This window comes from Armigeres subalbatus, chromosome 2, assembly GCF_024139115.2.
Source record: "Armigeres subalbatus isolate Guangzhou_Male chromosome 2, GZ_Asu_2, whole genome shotgun sequence".
Classification (NCBI taxonomy): Eukaryota; Metazoa; Arthropoda; class Insecta; order Diptera; family Culicidae; genus Armigeres; species Armigeres subalbatus.
Genome location: NC_085140.1, coordinates 287,151,408 through 287,167,018, shown reverse-complemented (window position 1 = coordinate 287,167,018; position 15,611 = coordinate 287,151,408). Strand labels below are relative to the sequence as shown.

At 37.1% G+C, this 15,611-nt stretch overlaps 1 protein-coding gene across 1 annotated transcript in view; it reads right to left on the bottom strand.

The window, feature by feature from the left end:
- Positions 1-15,611, bottom strand: part of LOC134212359 (lutropin-choriogonadotropic hormone receptor) — a 505,979-nt gene that overhangs the window by 283,364 nt on the left and 207,004 nt on the right. The gene's annotated exons all lie outside the window — the stretch shown is intronic.

Below are 15,611 nucleotides of genomic sequence, written 5' to 3'. Positions count from 1 at the left end.
CCAAAAGAATTACAATAGAAATTATTGTGTCAGTACGCTAAAATTAATAGTAATTACATTAAACTCTATTGTGGCTCACAATAGAATTACACTGAAGCCTATTGTTTTCCACCATAAAGTCTATTGTAAAAGGTAGTTTTACAATAGAAAATAGGGGTTGTTATGTATCTTTACAATAAAAAAATCAATATTTTCTCGAAAAAAGTTTTGCCATTACAATTGAATTTATTGTAATTCTATTGCCGAAATTTCACTGGCAATAGAATTTATTGTACGTCTATTTGAATAATAAAATGGCACTTTAATTGGTATGATACAAAAACAATAGAATTTAATGCTCATCAATAAAATCTATTGTATTTTTATGATATTTTATTGCAACTCTATTGTATTTTTTATCCGGGCAGCCTTTATGGTACACAGATAAAAATATGTTGTGATTTTAAATGTATTTTCATGCACATATTTGGAGCATGCAAATAAACGTAACTTCCAATTGATCTTACTGTTCTTTTAAATCGAAATAAATTTAAACCGTGCTAGCTTGTAAAATTCGGTTAAATTTAATTGAATATCGAGTGTTTATTTGTTTGTTGATATTAGCAGCAAATTTACACGTCGTTGAATTTTCAAAAATATTTGCTGTGTACTTTAATTGTCATTGATAGCTACACGCTCGATTTCAAATAATATTGTGATGTGTGCCTACTATTGTTCTGTACTACTTTGTTAAGCTAAGAAATATTGCGAATGACGATGATAATACCACCATAACGATGACCGACGCCACACAGTGTAAATATTTATGACTACCACTGAACTGTTTCTCCACATTCATAAAGATAACTTTTTTATTATGATCGTTTTTTACCAGACTTTCTCCACCCTCAGCCGCCGCGACCATTTTCGACAGAATGCATTTCAACTTCCCACCCACGACTAGCCATCTAGCCAGAGAAGTTGCATTCCGGAACTGGGTGTCGAGCAGGAAAAAAAACATGGGATATGAGAACAATTTGCTCGATGACCGCGGTCCCAATATTATAAATATGTTTTTATGTACATAATAATTGCGCCAAGTGTATCGTAAAGCTGAATAAATTACAAATGTCCACATTTGGCGCGGTTGGGGGGGCATGGCACTTCAGATTTGCGAACACGAGTATGAACGTGAGAATCAGTCTTCTTGATTTTTCGGCTTTTTTATGTGCCCATTTTCACCCAGCCGTTTTTCGGTCACCGGCAGACTGCATGTTCGTAGCATACCGATTCGGTTGCAGTGCAGAGAAAGATGCTGCCGTCGCCCGCCTTATGGATTTCATGGGTGATCGTCCGTAACCGTGTGTCACTGAATGCACTGAGAAGTAACGAAGAGAATTGCGAAGGAGGATGTTTGACTGCATCACCTCATTTGGGGCTTGTAATGTGATTTTTTCTTCTTCTGCCGCTGAGTGTGAAATGATCTGCATGAGTGAATCCATAAATAAGTATAATTTACTGGTGAATAAAAAGTGAAATTTCACAGACGAGTTATAAGGCTAATAATTTTAAACGCTTTCGGTCCCAATTATTCTTGACTAATTAGGCCTAGGACTGATCTGCACCAATGATTCAAATCTTGATTCAAATGCTAAAAATTTTGGAGTCATTGATGGATGCACTGCACATTTTAAAATAACAACCTCACAGAGTTTCCTTATCCTACTTTGAGCGTTTTTTTTCCTGTTCGGATGTGCCACTGCGAAAAGTTATAAGATCTATTGTTACATTACCCATATCCTTAGTATATAAGTGCATGTCGATTTTTCTTTAGCTTCAGGAAATATCAAGTATTATGACAAGATCCCCCTATGAAGATTCTCTCAGCGAAGGGAGAGTTATCTCATTGAAGACGCGTCCCTTATTAATCATAACTTACTCCTTTTATAAGAAAATCAAAACAGTTACTTTGAGAGTTTCAAAATAAGCCTAATAAATTTATTTTAAACTTTAGCTTCTAAAATAAGCTATTTGCAAATGAGTCTTATTTGGACTAAATGATCGTACCACGCATAGTTGTTGTCATATAAGTTGTCAATTTAGCCCACTATTTCCCACTATAATTATACACAATTCAAACCAAGTGATCGATAATAATCGCAATTCTTTTCGAAATCGGTTCAGTAGTGAAGTTAAAGAAAACAGAGAACAGCTTTGAAAACGTTGTTATTTCTGACAAGTCTGTTTCGAATATGATCATTCTAATATCAAAATAAAAACAATACGAGTCCAATATTTTTTGTAATGAAACGATTCTTTCAAATATTGCGAAAAGAACGTATATCGATTTTACATGTAATTCTTGAACTAACATAATCTCATGATAAGTTGCCTGACATTGACACTACCGGACATTGCGAGATAAAAATCTAAAGCTTACATTCAAGTAGCAAACTTCAATAACCATACTCTAAGAACACAATTTATTACCTTTATCCTAATTTATAATTTTCCGATCTCTCATTGATATAACGTTTATACCTACCCAGTGCAAGCCGCAAATGTAGTTATTTATTGAAGTTGTGGGTCTACCGATGCGATGGTACGGATTGCAACAAACGATCCATTTAATTAACGTTGATACTAATCGCCCGTTGCTGAATCTAACGATACGGGGAAAAAATCTAATTGATGCTGGCAATAGGTTGTCATGCTATGGAGTATGCAATCGGATGCGACATCTGGGGTAGATTGGACTTGATTGGATAATTTATTCGACAAATATATTACAACCTTTCGCTCGCAAGTTTTATTCTACAGGCAGTATAAAGATAACTATTACTGAGATAACAGTCATAATAAACGAATAGCAGTATTGTATAAAATGTTGTGAATGCATATTCAGCAAAAAAAAAGTCAAATGGACAAATGCAAAGACATTCATTCAAATTAATTGTTAATGAACCAATCACAATTGATTAAATAGTGAAGGTAATGTAGATTTCAGTAGGGGAGACTGGGTAGACTTGATCCCCTTTTCTGATTTCCGATGTATCACAGCCAAAAATAAATAAACATACGCGATTCCCACACAGACTCTCTAAGAAATATAGCGTTTAACTTTACTAATGTATGTCAATCCTTAAATTATTGTTGTTATTGATACAAAATCGATTTTTTAGAGTGCTGTCAAAAATCGACTTTTAAAATGTTCGGGGGAAATTGATCCCTTTCCAAGAACTTGCTTCGATGAAATTAGAAAGGTGCCCTTTAGTTTTTTTAATTTTTTTCCTTCAAAATACGCGTAATTTTTTAATTGCTGTGCGTATAGCGTATGAACGATTTTTGTCATTGAATTTGACAGCACACACAATTTTTAAATTTTGGGAGACTTGATCCCCTTTTTACGATATCTACACAATATATAATTTTTCCTGACAACCCTTCATCAAATCTGTCAAATCGACAAAAAATTAGAAGCCTGAGAACAGATTTACATTTTTGGAATTTTATTCGCCAATTTTTTGTATGGGTGACTAATGGGGGATCAAATGTCCCCACATTGAGGCAATAACTTCAAATCCAAATATCCTAAAACTTTGATGGAATGTTGACATTTTCATCAGTACAGATCATTAAGCATATTTATGGCTTTGTGCTGTGAAAAAAAACGAAAGCATTTGGTCATTGTTATGAAAAGTTGTTCAAATTTTGCAAGGCCAACAAAAAATCTTTAGGAAGGTCAAAACATACAAACCGCCCTGCAGAATAAATAAGGTTGTCAATTCAAAAATAGTTCACCACATAAAGGTCATTTGTCTAGAGGATCTATACTAAAAATACGCTAGAACAAAACTACTTCAGTCCTCGATAAAACAGGGGTGATCAAGTCTCCCCGGAGATCAAGTCTACCCACCTTCCCTATATACGCGTATGTATTGTATTTAAGGGACAGTAGTAATTACATAAAAAAGCAAACAGTTTTTCGTTAAAAAAAGCTATTTTTATCCATCATGATGGTGTCTTTCCTGTGTAATTAAAAATTTAATGAGAAAAGTCTAAATAGCAGATTTGGAATGAAACGATTTTAGAAGACTTGCTCAATATGGTTATACGGATATATTTAGAGTATGAACTATTTTCTTACCTTACGACCATCAGGGAATTTTGGAATGACCTGGAATGGAACATTTATCAAAGACTAGTCGACTAGGCAGACGTTGTCTTAGGCGCAAATACGCGTTGTCAACTGCCCATGCGAAAATTACATACTTAATTTTAGTTTTTCACGATTTTCTCAGCCCTACGCGAAATTTTCGCATGATAAAATACCATATAAACCCGTCGAAAAAGATAACGAACAAATCTGCTGAAGGAATGAAGAAAATCCATCTAGCCGTATGCGTGTTATGCGGATACGAACACAGACCATTTCCTTCCTTCGTCATTCTCCCTTCTTCCTTCTTTCTTCTTCATTCTTCGCTTTTCCTTCTATTGTGTGCTTTCTTCCTTCTTTCTTCTTCCTTTTTGCTTCTTCCTTCTTCGTTCTTTCTTCTTTCTTCTTTCTTCATCCTTCTTCCTTCATCCTTGTTCCTTTTTCTTCCTTTTTCCTTCTTCTTTCTTCCTTCTTTTTTCTTACATCTTTCTTCTTTCTTTTTCCTTGTGTTTTGTCCCTTTTTCCATCTTCTTCCTCCTTCTTCCTTCTACATTCTTCCGTTTTGCTTCTTCCTTCTTCCTTTCTTCTTCTTCTTTTTTAAACCTTTTTTAATCCCTTATCCTCCTTTCTTTTCCCATTTAGCTTCACTCATCTTTCTTTTCAGTTTTTTACTTCTTCCTTCTTATTTCTCACTTCCCTCTTCCTCACTACCCCGTTCCTCATTTGTCTCTTCTCATATATCACTTCACGTTTCTCACTTCACATTTATCACTACTTACTGTTCATTTCTCCCTTCTCTCTTTTCATTTCTTATACCAAACTTCTCACTTCTTGCCTTTCACTTCTCACTTTTCACTTCTAATTACACACTCATTTCTTATTTACTTCCCTACTTACTTCCCACATCTCACTTCTCACTTTTCTCTGCTTACTTCTCACTCCGAAATTCTCTCTCCTCACTCATCATTTCTCACTTTTCACTTCCAGTTTCTCATTTCACACTCCTCACTACTCAATATTCACCTCTCACTTCTTACACACACTTTTCAATTCTCACTACATCTCACTTCTTACTTGTTATTCGGCCAAATGACCATTTGACCTATGACCTTTGACCTAACGGCCTTAGGCCTAACGACCCAGCATCGATATTTACAAACTATATCATCAACATGTAGTGAGGGAAAAAACATAGATACTCGTGGCGATTCAAGGTTAGATTGCGTAGTTTCAGGATGGACGGCGTTGGGATTAAGGTTTGGAGTGTTTCAGCTGCTTATCCAGCTAATTGACGTCATTAACGGTGTGGGGTGGCGTCGTGCTCGAGTTGTGGCTCGTCAGGGAGCATCTTTCAAGTGGCCAGAACTCAATAGTACACGGAACAATAGAACAGAGACAAGAAAAAAAACTGAAAAAGAAAATAATAGAAATATCAGACTTTGATGTCAGACGAGCAAAGAAAGGCCTAAATAGCCTACAGACCACAAGGGTTTCCAACTGTCCTGTCTATAGATCATCGATGAACCCCTCGTTGCGAATGAGCTCGGTTAGAGGAATGCAACAAAGGTGCATTGATTCGTAAAAAAGACGAAGGCGATTGCAGCTATCATGACACGATGTTAACCAAATTAGCACAGTGATATTAGTATTAATTTGTATACGTTGTGTGTGGGTGGGAAATAGCTCTTACATAACTCTACTGCCTGTTCGAATCTCATATCCAGTGCCATCGCAGCAGCCTCGTCCAGGCAGAAAGTCAATCTGACACTTTCGACTGCAAACCGGCATACAGTTAACCCTTTCCTTCCCATGGTAGCTGTAGAGTTCCATCAAATTTGTAAATGTAAGGTCGTGCAATAAAATTTAGTTTGAGTAGCAAATGAAATGTGTAATGGACTAATGGACTAAATTGTGTGAATGTTGAAGTTATCTTGTGGAGAATACTGAAGAGAATCCAAAGGAATAATAAGGCCTCCCAAGTCCACCACAACTACCGGGAATCACCAGGAAGGTAAGGACCAGCTCCCAAACAAGTCCTTACCCCAGAACCTCGCTCGCGCAGAAACATTAGGAACTATGAAAAATAGCCACCGTCCAAGTTCATTGTGTGACCAATTCACAAATTTTTGAAGAGTTATTGTCAACGGGATGATCGAAAATTATCCTCAAAGCGTATTAGATCCGCATCATAAACCGAACACAGTTCTTGGAGGTTGTCGAAATTTCGTTGAAAACAACGAAGTGAGTGGATCCGTTGATACGAGAACCACCAGTGGAATATCTGTTTTTGCAATTGACATGTTCATATTTTTTCAGAAAAAAAATAGTGGGAATGTAAAAATTTCGAAGATGATCTGGTATTCCTTGAATTGCATGTTTCATGGACAGATCGGATTCAAAGGAGGAACTGTCGTTGATAAAATAAGTGGAGTTCAGATAGACCCTCAGGAGCCTTGACCGTCGAATCGATTCAAGCATATTGTCGAATTTTTCTGAGAGAGGCGTGTTGAAGGGTTTCCTCATAATTCGAGAAAAATGAATATCTTGATGTGTACCGTAATTGCCCAAAACTATTGGCGGAAGTATTCACCATAGGCCATAACTTCTGGAAGGTTAAATCCTTAGAAACCATGGGAAGGAATTGTCTAGAAGTCATACAGAGGTAAAAAAAACTCTGAATTCTTAAAGTATTAGTTACCAAAAACACATGGAGAATAAATTTCCCAGAATACCTGGGTGAGGGCCCTCCTTAGCCGTGCGGTAAGACGCGCGGCTACAAAGCAAGACCATGCTGAGGGTGGCTGGGTTCGATTCCCGGTGCCGGCATAGGTTATTTTCGGATTGGAAATTGTCTCGACTTCCCTGGGCATACTGGGCGACTTCCCTGGGCATATCATCGTGTTAGCCTCATGATATACGAATGCAGAAATGGTAACTTGGCTTAGAAACCTCGCAGTTAATAACTGTGGAAGTGCTTAATGAACACTAAGCTGCGAGGCGGCAATGTCCCAGTGGGGGATGTAATGCCAACGAAGAAGAAGAGAAGAATACCTGGGTGAGGATTTCCTTAGAATTTAAGGAGGATGAAGTAACCAGAAGATTTGATGGAGTAATTCCTCTAAAATCTTGAAGGAAGAATGCTGTAGAATTTTTGTAAAAGGAATTCTCGAGAGAGTAATTCTACAAAATTATTGCAAAAGGAAATGTTGGTGGACCAACCTTATTTCTTAACGGATTGAACTTATAACTTTATCCCTATCTTGAAATCACTCACAGCTTTCGTAAGTCACGCTATAGCAATGTCATAAATTATAACAAACGAATAACTAGGGCGTATCCTAATGGGACTTCATTTTTGCTTTCATATATGTAGCCTTCTTCCTGTACAAACTTCACGTTCATTGGGCGCTCACTTAGGCTTGCGCAAAAAATAATACAATATATCAAAATACATTACATCAAGATGTTTGTCATCAGTAATACAAAAAAATTAAGATTAAAAAAAAATTGATGCATATCCGTCCATTTTCATTAGCTCGACCAAAATTGAACGGCGGCGGCGCGGTAAAAAAATTGGAGTTTACTGTCGGGCCCAGGATTTGCAGAAATCGCTCTCAATAGATAACGAACAACGATAAAAGAAAGGCCAAAACTGTTCCGAATCATAACAAGCCATGATAACAAATTTATCAAACTTGTATACAAGTGCGAAAAAAACAGAATCGGATAGGCAGCCTCCCCAGAAAAATGGTAATTCTCGCTTTGTTTTCGCTCCTTTCGTGTTGGTTACTGCACAGCTGTGAAGAACAAGTTGAAATGCATCATCAGAGCCAGTGCTCCCCGAATTTGGAGCTTTCTAAAAGAAATTTATCATGGGGTATAGCCTCCCGAATCAGTTCTCTATCATGACGGCTTGCGAAAAAAGTCTTTCGCGGTATGCTACATATCGTATATGTATACAGAGATGATAAGTGAGAGACTTGCTCTTTTTCTTTAGGATCCAAAAAAGATTTATACCCTCAACAAATGTATCACGTACAGAACGCTCATAAGACCGGTGGTCCTTTACGGACATCAGACTTGGACTATCTTGGACAGCTTGCAAGAATTCCGGACAGAAACCCTGCAAAGATGATGTTCGCTTCCGACCCGGTAGGTACAAAAAGCGAGGCCTCGAGCCGTGCAGTGTGGCATCAAATTGATGATTCATTGTTTGATTCATCTTTTTAGACGTTAACTAAATAAAAGAAAATGAAGATACCTTCATAGATTGTATATTGAAGTTTGCATTTCAATACTGTGTCACCTATAATAAAATTTTCTTTAATGCTTAAGGTCTCAAAGCTAATGAAAGCCCCGCTTCACGCATATGTCTCTCTCCCGACCGTCCACATCAGCCATAATAATAATAAAAGTCATCGCCCACAATGTCTGACCATCAAGTGCGGCCAACCGTATACAATGCACCAGACTCCCATAAATGGGCAGCATTACAACCGAAACTGAAAGACGATCTTTCCCCGATCGAGAGTATGATTGGTGGGTACTTATTCATCTCCAGAGGCAACAAGTGGAACAATACCCTCCCCATGATGAACGATGGTGGCGTTACCAAAGGATACCGAAACGAGTACGTCAGCGTCGACGAAGTGCCCCTTGAACTGCTCTGCCACGGCTGGCGCTGACTGACTGACTTGAAAGGTGCCAAGTAGCCACACCAGATGGGTGCAATAAATTAATGGGAATTAACCATAAAAGCCAAAATCAATTCCATTGACTACCATCTCGATGGACTATATCTTTCCATGGCGACCGATGCCGGCGTTATATTGGAGGTTGCATATACCGTTTTTCGCATTGTTCGTTGGGTACTACATCACTCAGAAAGTTTTATTGTACTGCTGGGGAGTAAATTAATCAGACTGACTGTCCAAAAAAAGAACGCATTCTGAATCATTCAATCAAGGATGAGTGTACTACATGCAAGGGCTAACCTTCACCCGCCTGATTAAATGTTTGATGAATGAAACCTAATTATAGAGTATCTGGCGGGACGATCTATAGATAACCAAAACAACTAAAGGTCGAAATGACATAAAACCGGGAGACATTCGTAACTTGTTCTTATAGAAGAACTTTTTTATTCATTAGCACTGATTTAAAACAAAATAAAATAATCAAGCTTTGAAACATTGCCTTCAACCATCATGTTGTACGAAATTGACCTGGCTTCTTGTCCCTATTCCTATATACTTGTGCACTGCCGTAATCTGAAAAAGTGACGCATACGCCATTTTAAAACATACATGTTTTCCATTATTCTGTTAAATAGTACGATGAATACTACTCGTTAACACCATTTTTGGAAAATGGCGTATACTTCAGTTTGCCAGATTACGGCAATGCTGCAGGGCTACCTTAGTTTGAAATACATTTGTTAGAAAGATGTATTTTGTTATGTACAAAGGATTCTAAGATGTTTATTTACATGTTCGTTCATCTTCTGTATAAACAATTTAGGAATCATTCGTCTAATAGGAGGCAATAAAATTTCGTAACTCGAATTTTCTATGAACATTTATCATGAAATGGGAGGTTTTTAAAAATCGATTGCGAGTATAGTCTGTAGGTATCTAGTTAATCAAATATCGTAAGTCAAAATATGGTTCTTCCCTATCACGCCTAATGAATCCTCGCTTAAGGGTGAAACTTTGCACGTATCTACTCAGCTGCGTCCATCAGCGAGACAGGCACAAACCGGATAACGCAGCTCGGTGCCAAGTCCTGGTAAATGAATCACGTTCGCTATGTATACCGAAATAGACCATCGTCACCCACTTCTCGGGAATAATCTCCTGGACGCCCAGCAAAAGCATCCATACTGTCGACGTATACTACGGAACTACGTGTAGGCAACGTTCATCTCTACTCCAACTGTTCAAAGCGATGGGAAAATAGGTTAATTTCCTTCTGATGGCAACCATTCGCCGTACCCACACAAAGGGGGATTTTTTTCTCGTCATTGTTGTGAAACATAGTGGTAGGAAGTAATATAAATTTTCATTATTCATTCGCAATGATGTTTACGTTTTTATTAATTTCTATTTTTACACTGAATTATAAAAAATCTGCGAAACCAGAAATTAACTTTTCCAATCATTGAGTTGTGTCACCAGATTTTGTCCGGAAGCACGTTACTGTGCGACGACGCATCGGATACAAAGTACCCTTTTCAACCGGTGTTCGATTAAAATGCTGCACTTAGGGTAAAAGAACCCGATTTTGACAAATGGGGGAAATGTGTGTTTCGAACAATGGATCCATCGTTAGAAATACATCATCTTGGTGCGGAACGATAACACATTCGTGCAATTGAAAGAAATTGACAAAACCCTTCAAAAAAGTGTAAAATGGAGCATAACAGCTCGACTGGATATCGCTGCAGTTGCTACCATCGTCCGTCGTCCCTCAAATAAACGCGTGCTACCGTGTTCAATCCGTTGTAGAAGAGTTTTTAGTTTGCTTCCGTTGTTGTAGCAAGGCAAGTATGGGGAGACCAACGGCAGCCATAGTGTTCGTCCATTCCGACGCCAGCAAGTCTTTACGAGTTTAAGAGAATCTCTTCTCCCGAAATGGCTTTGCAAACTGTCGCTGCCACTGATACGATTTGACAACGTATGTGACTTAGGGAGTTGAATTCCTTTGCCTCCCGTTTAGTTCAGGACAGAAGAACTGTTTTAATTGAAAAATTGAATAAGCAAATTTGTGAGATTCTTTATTAAACGATTATATAATGAAATATACAACACACCATGGTGGCGTTTATCAAATAAACCAATGTTTCAAAAACTATAAATAAGTAACGGGTTGAACAATATTGAATAAAAAAAGTTTACTTATCCTCAGTTATAGGGTTGAAGGAAATCCGATACTACATGTGATCAAATAAATTTGTTATACAAAAGCTTGGGCATGAAAATGAGAAATATTTGGTCAGCACTAAAAGCAATTTGGCAGATCTCCGGCTATTTGGTGTCTCCCCCGGTAATCGTGCACACTAATGCACTTGCTGGCGGTCATAGAGAACTCTACCGAGGTGGCCCAGTGGAGGCCTGCGCGTACTGCGGATTGCGCCTAAATCCGAGTTCGTCAAAAATAAAAATATAGATGATAGACCTCTCAAAGCGAAAAACCCCGTTCATGGCGACCAGAAATAAGATGACCTCGAGAAACAACTCAAGATCCTCGATGTCTGGTTTTCGATAAGTAATTGGAAAGAACGCTTCAAGAGTAAGTTTCGGATAATAATTTTGTCCGAAAACCTCCATTCGGAAATTTTTGAAGTACAAAAGGCGTCCAAGTCCGACTGAACGACTTCGAGATATCAAGGGAGTCAATGTTGGCATGTTTTTTCGCTCGAAAACGTACTGACGAACATCCGCTAAACTGATGAAGTATGAACTGAAACCGTTCCGTACCCGGAGCGGAAGGTGTGTTGTTTGAAACCTAATCTACTATCAGCTTTAAGCATCTCTCGGAGTCTGTTAGATCATCCGATATCTGGAGGAATCTCAAGATGAAACATTATTTTTTGAGAATTGGGAATTTCCTCTGGAAACTTTTTGGACTTTCCTCAAGAGTTATGGGAATTTGGGAATTCCATATTCCGAAAATATGGGAATTCTTTGGAATTTCCTCGGGAAATTCTTTGAAATCCTTCGAAAAAATCGTTAAGAATTTCCTCAGGAAATTCTTTGGAATTTCCTCGGGATTTTTTTTTGGAATTTCCTAGGGATTTTTTTTTTTTCAACAACAATTTTTATGATTTGTGCTTAACGTAAGAACGACACGACAATCATAAGAAACGCGACGCGAGACAAGACATAACACTTATAGTTCTTACAATCGTCAACAGGAATTGTTGATTTTTTTTTATTTGGAATTTCCTCGGGAAATTCTTTGGAATTCCCTCAGAAAATTCCTTTGGAATTTCCTAGGGAAACTCTTTGCAATTTCCTGGGGAAATTCTTTGGAATTTCTTCGTGAAATTCTTTGGCATTTCATCGGGAAATTCTTTGGAATATTCTCGGGAAATTTATTAATATTTCCTCGGGAAATTCTTTGGAATTTCCTCGGGAAATTCTTTGGAATTTTCTCTGGAAATTCTTTGGAATTTCCATGGAAAATTCTTTGGATTTTCCTCGGGAAATTCTTTGGGTTTTCCTCGGGAAATTTTTTGGAATTTCCTCGGGAAATTCTTTAGAATTTCCTCGGAAAAACTTTTCCTTTCCCAAGGAATTTCCAAAGAATTTCCCGATGAAATTCCAAAGAATTTTCAGAACAAAATCCAAAGAATTTCCCGAGGAAGCTCCAAGAAAATGTCCGAGGAAATTCCAAAAAAAAATTCCAGAGAATTTCCCGAGGATATTCCAAATAGTTTCCAAAGGAAATTCCAAAGAGTTTCCCATAGAAATTTCAAAGAGTTTCCCAAGGAAATTCCAAAGAGTTTCCCAAGGAAATTTTAAAGAATTTCACGATCGATTTCCAAAGAATTTGCCGAAGAAAATCAAAAGAATTTCTCGAGGTAATTCCAAAGAATTTCCCGAGGATGCTCCAAAAAATTTTACGAGGAAATCCAAAAAAGAATTCCAGAGAATTTCCCGAGGAAATTTCGGAGAATTTCCTGACGAAATACCAGAGAATTTCCCGAGGATATTCCAAAGAACTCCCAAGGAAATTCCAAAGAGATTCCCAAGGAAATTCCGAAGAGTTTCCCAAGGAAATTCCAAAAAGTTTCCCAAGGAAATTCCAAAGAGAAACTCTTCCCAAGGAAATTCTGAAGAGTTTCCCAAGGAAATCCCAAAGAATTTTCCGAGAAAATTCCAAAGAATTTCCCGAGAAAATTCCAAAGATTTTTCCGTGGAAATTCCAAAAAGTTTCCCAAAAAAATTCCAAAGTATTTCCCGATGAATTCCAGAGAATTTCCCAAGGAAATTCCAAAGAATTCTTTGGAATTACTTCGGGAAATTCTTTTGAATTTCTTTGGAATTTCCTCGATAAATTCTTTGGAATTTCTTCGTGAAAAATCTTTGGCATTTCATCGGGAAATTCTTTGGAATATTCTCGGGAAATTTATTGAAATTTCCTCGGGAAATTCTTTGGAATTTCCTAAGGAAATTCTTTGGAATTTGCTCGGGAAATTCTTTGGAATTTCCTCGGAAAATTCTTTGGAATTTCCTCGGGAAATTGTTTGGAATTTCCTCGAAATTGTTTGAATTTCCTCGGGAAATTCTTTAGAATTTCCTCGGAAAAACTTTTCCTTTCCCAAGGAATTTCAAAGAATTTCCGATGAAATTCCAAAGAATTTTCAGAACAAAATCCAAAGAATTTCCTGAGGAAGCTCCAAGAAAATGTCCGAGGAAATTCCAAAAAGAATTCCAGAGAATTTCGAGAATTTCCTGAGGATATTCCAAATAGTTTCAAAGGAAATTCCAAAGAGTTTCCCATAGAAATTTCAAAGAGTTTCCCAAGGAAATTCCAAAGAGTTTCCCAAGGAAATTTTAAAGAATTTCACGATCGATTTCCAAAGAATTTTCCGAAGAAAATCAAAGAATTTCTCGAGGTAATTCCAAAGAATTTCGAGGATGCTCCAAAAATTTTACGAGGAAATCCAAAAGAATTCCAGAGAATTTCGAGGAAATTTCAGAGAATTTCCTGACGAAATACCAGAGAATTTCGAGGATATTCCAAAGAACTCCCAAGGAAATTCCAAAGAGATTCCCAAGGAAATTCCGAAGAGTTTCCCAAGGAAATTCCAAAAAGTTTCCCAAGGAAATTCCAAAGAGAAACTCTTCCCAAGGAAATTCTGAAGAGTTTCCCAAGGAAATCCCAAACAATTTCCCGAGCAAATTCCAAAGTCTTTCCCGAGAAAATTCCAAAGATTTTTCCGTGGAACTTCCAAAAAGTTTCCCAAAAAAGTTCCAAAGTATTTCCCGTTGAATTCCAGAGTATTTCCCAAGGAAATTCCAAAGAATTCTTTGGAATTACTTCGGGAAATTCTTTGGAATTTCTTTGGAATTTCCTCGAAATTCTTTGAATTTCCTCAGGAAATTCTTTGAATTGAATTTCTTTGGAATTTCCTCAGGAAATTCTTTGAATTTCCTCGGAAAATTCTTTGGAATTTCCTCGAGAAATTATTTGTTAAATCCTCGGGAAATTCTTTGGAATTTCCTCGGAAATTTTTTTTGAATTTCCTCGGGAAATTTGTGGAGTTTCCTCGGGAAATAATTTGGAATTTCCTCGAGAAATTCTTTTGAATTTCTTCGGAAAATTCTTTGGAATTGCCTCGGAAAATTCTCGCTGAACTTCTCAAATAATCATAAGTCACTATTTTTTTAATGAATTAATTTGAATACTGCAATCAATAGCTCTCATGTTGTTCTGTTGATTGCACTATTCAAATTAATTCATGATAAAAATGTTACTTAGGTCCTTTTGAAAAGTCAAGCAAGAATTCTTTGAAATTGCCTAGAGGAATTCTTTGGAATTGACTTGGGAAATTCTTTGGAATATCTTCGGGAAATTCTTTGGCATTTTTTCGGGAAATTCTTTGGAATTTTTTGGGGAATTTCTTTGGAATTTCTTCGGGAAATTCTTTGGATTTTTTTCTTTAGAAATTCCTCGGGAAATTCTTTGGAATTTCCTAGGGATAATCATTAGAATTGCCTCGGGAAATTCTTTGGCATTTCTTCGAGAAGTTCTTTGGAATTTCCTTGGGAAATTCTTTAGAACTTCCTGGGAAAATTCATTTGCATTTCCTCGAGAAACACTTTGGAATTTCCTTGGGAAATTCTTTGGAATTTCCTTAAGAAATTCTTTGGAATTTCTTTGGAAAATTCTTTGGAGTTGCCTCGAGGAATTCTTTGGAATTTACTTGGGAAATTCATTGAAATTGCTTCGGGAAATTCCTTGGAATTGCCTCGAGAATATCTTTGGCATTTCTTCGGGAAATTCTTTGGAATTTCCTCGGAAAATTGTAAGCATTCTTTGAAATTTCCTCGAAATTTTTGGAATTTCTCAGGAAATTTTTTTGGAAAAAGGAATTTCCTCGGAAAGTTCTTTGGAATTTCCTCAGGAATTATTCTTTGGAATTTCCTCGAAATTATTTGGAATTTCCTCGGGAAATTCTTTGGAATTTCCTCGGGAAATTCTTCGCAATTTCATCGGGAAATTCTTTGGAATTTCCTGGGAATTTTTTTTGGAATTTCCTCGGAAATTTTTTTAGAATTTCCTGGGGAAATTCTTTGGAATTTCCTCGAGAAATTTTTTGAAATTTCCTCGGGAAATTCTTTGGAATTTTCTCGGGAAATTCTTTGGAATTTCCTTGGGAAATTCTTTGGAATTTCCTTGGGAAATTCTTTGGAATTTCCTCGGGAAATTGTTTGGAATTTCCTCGGGAAATTCTTTGGAATTTCCT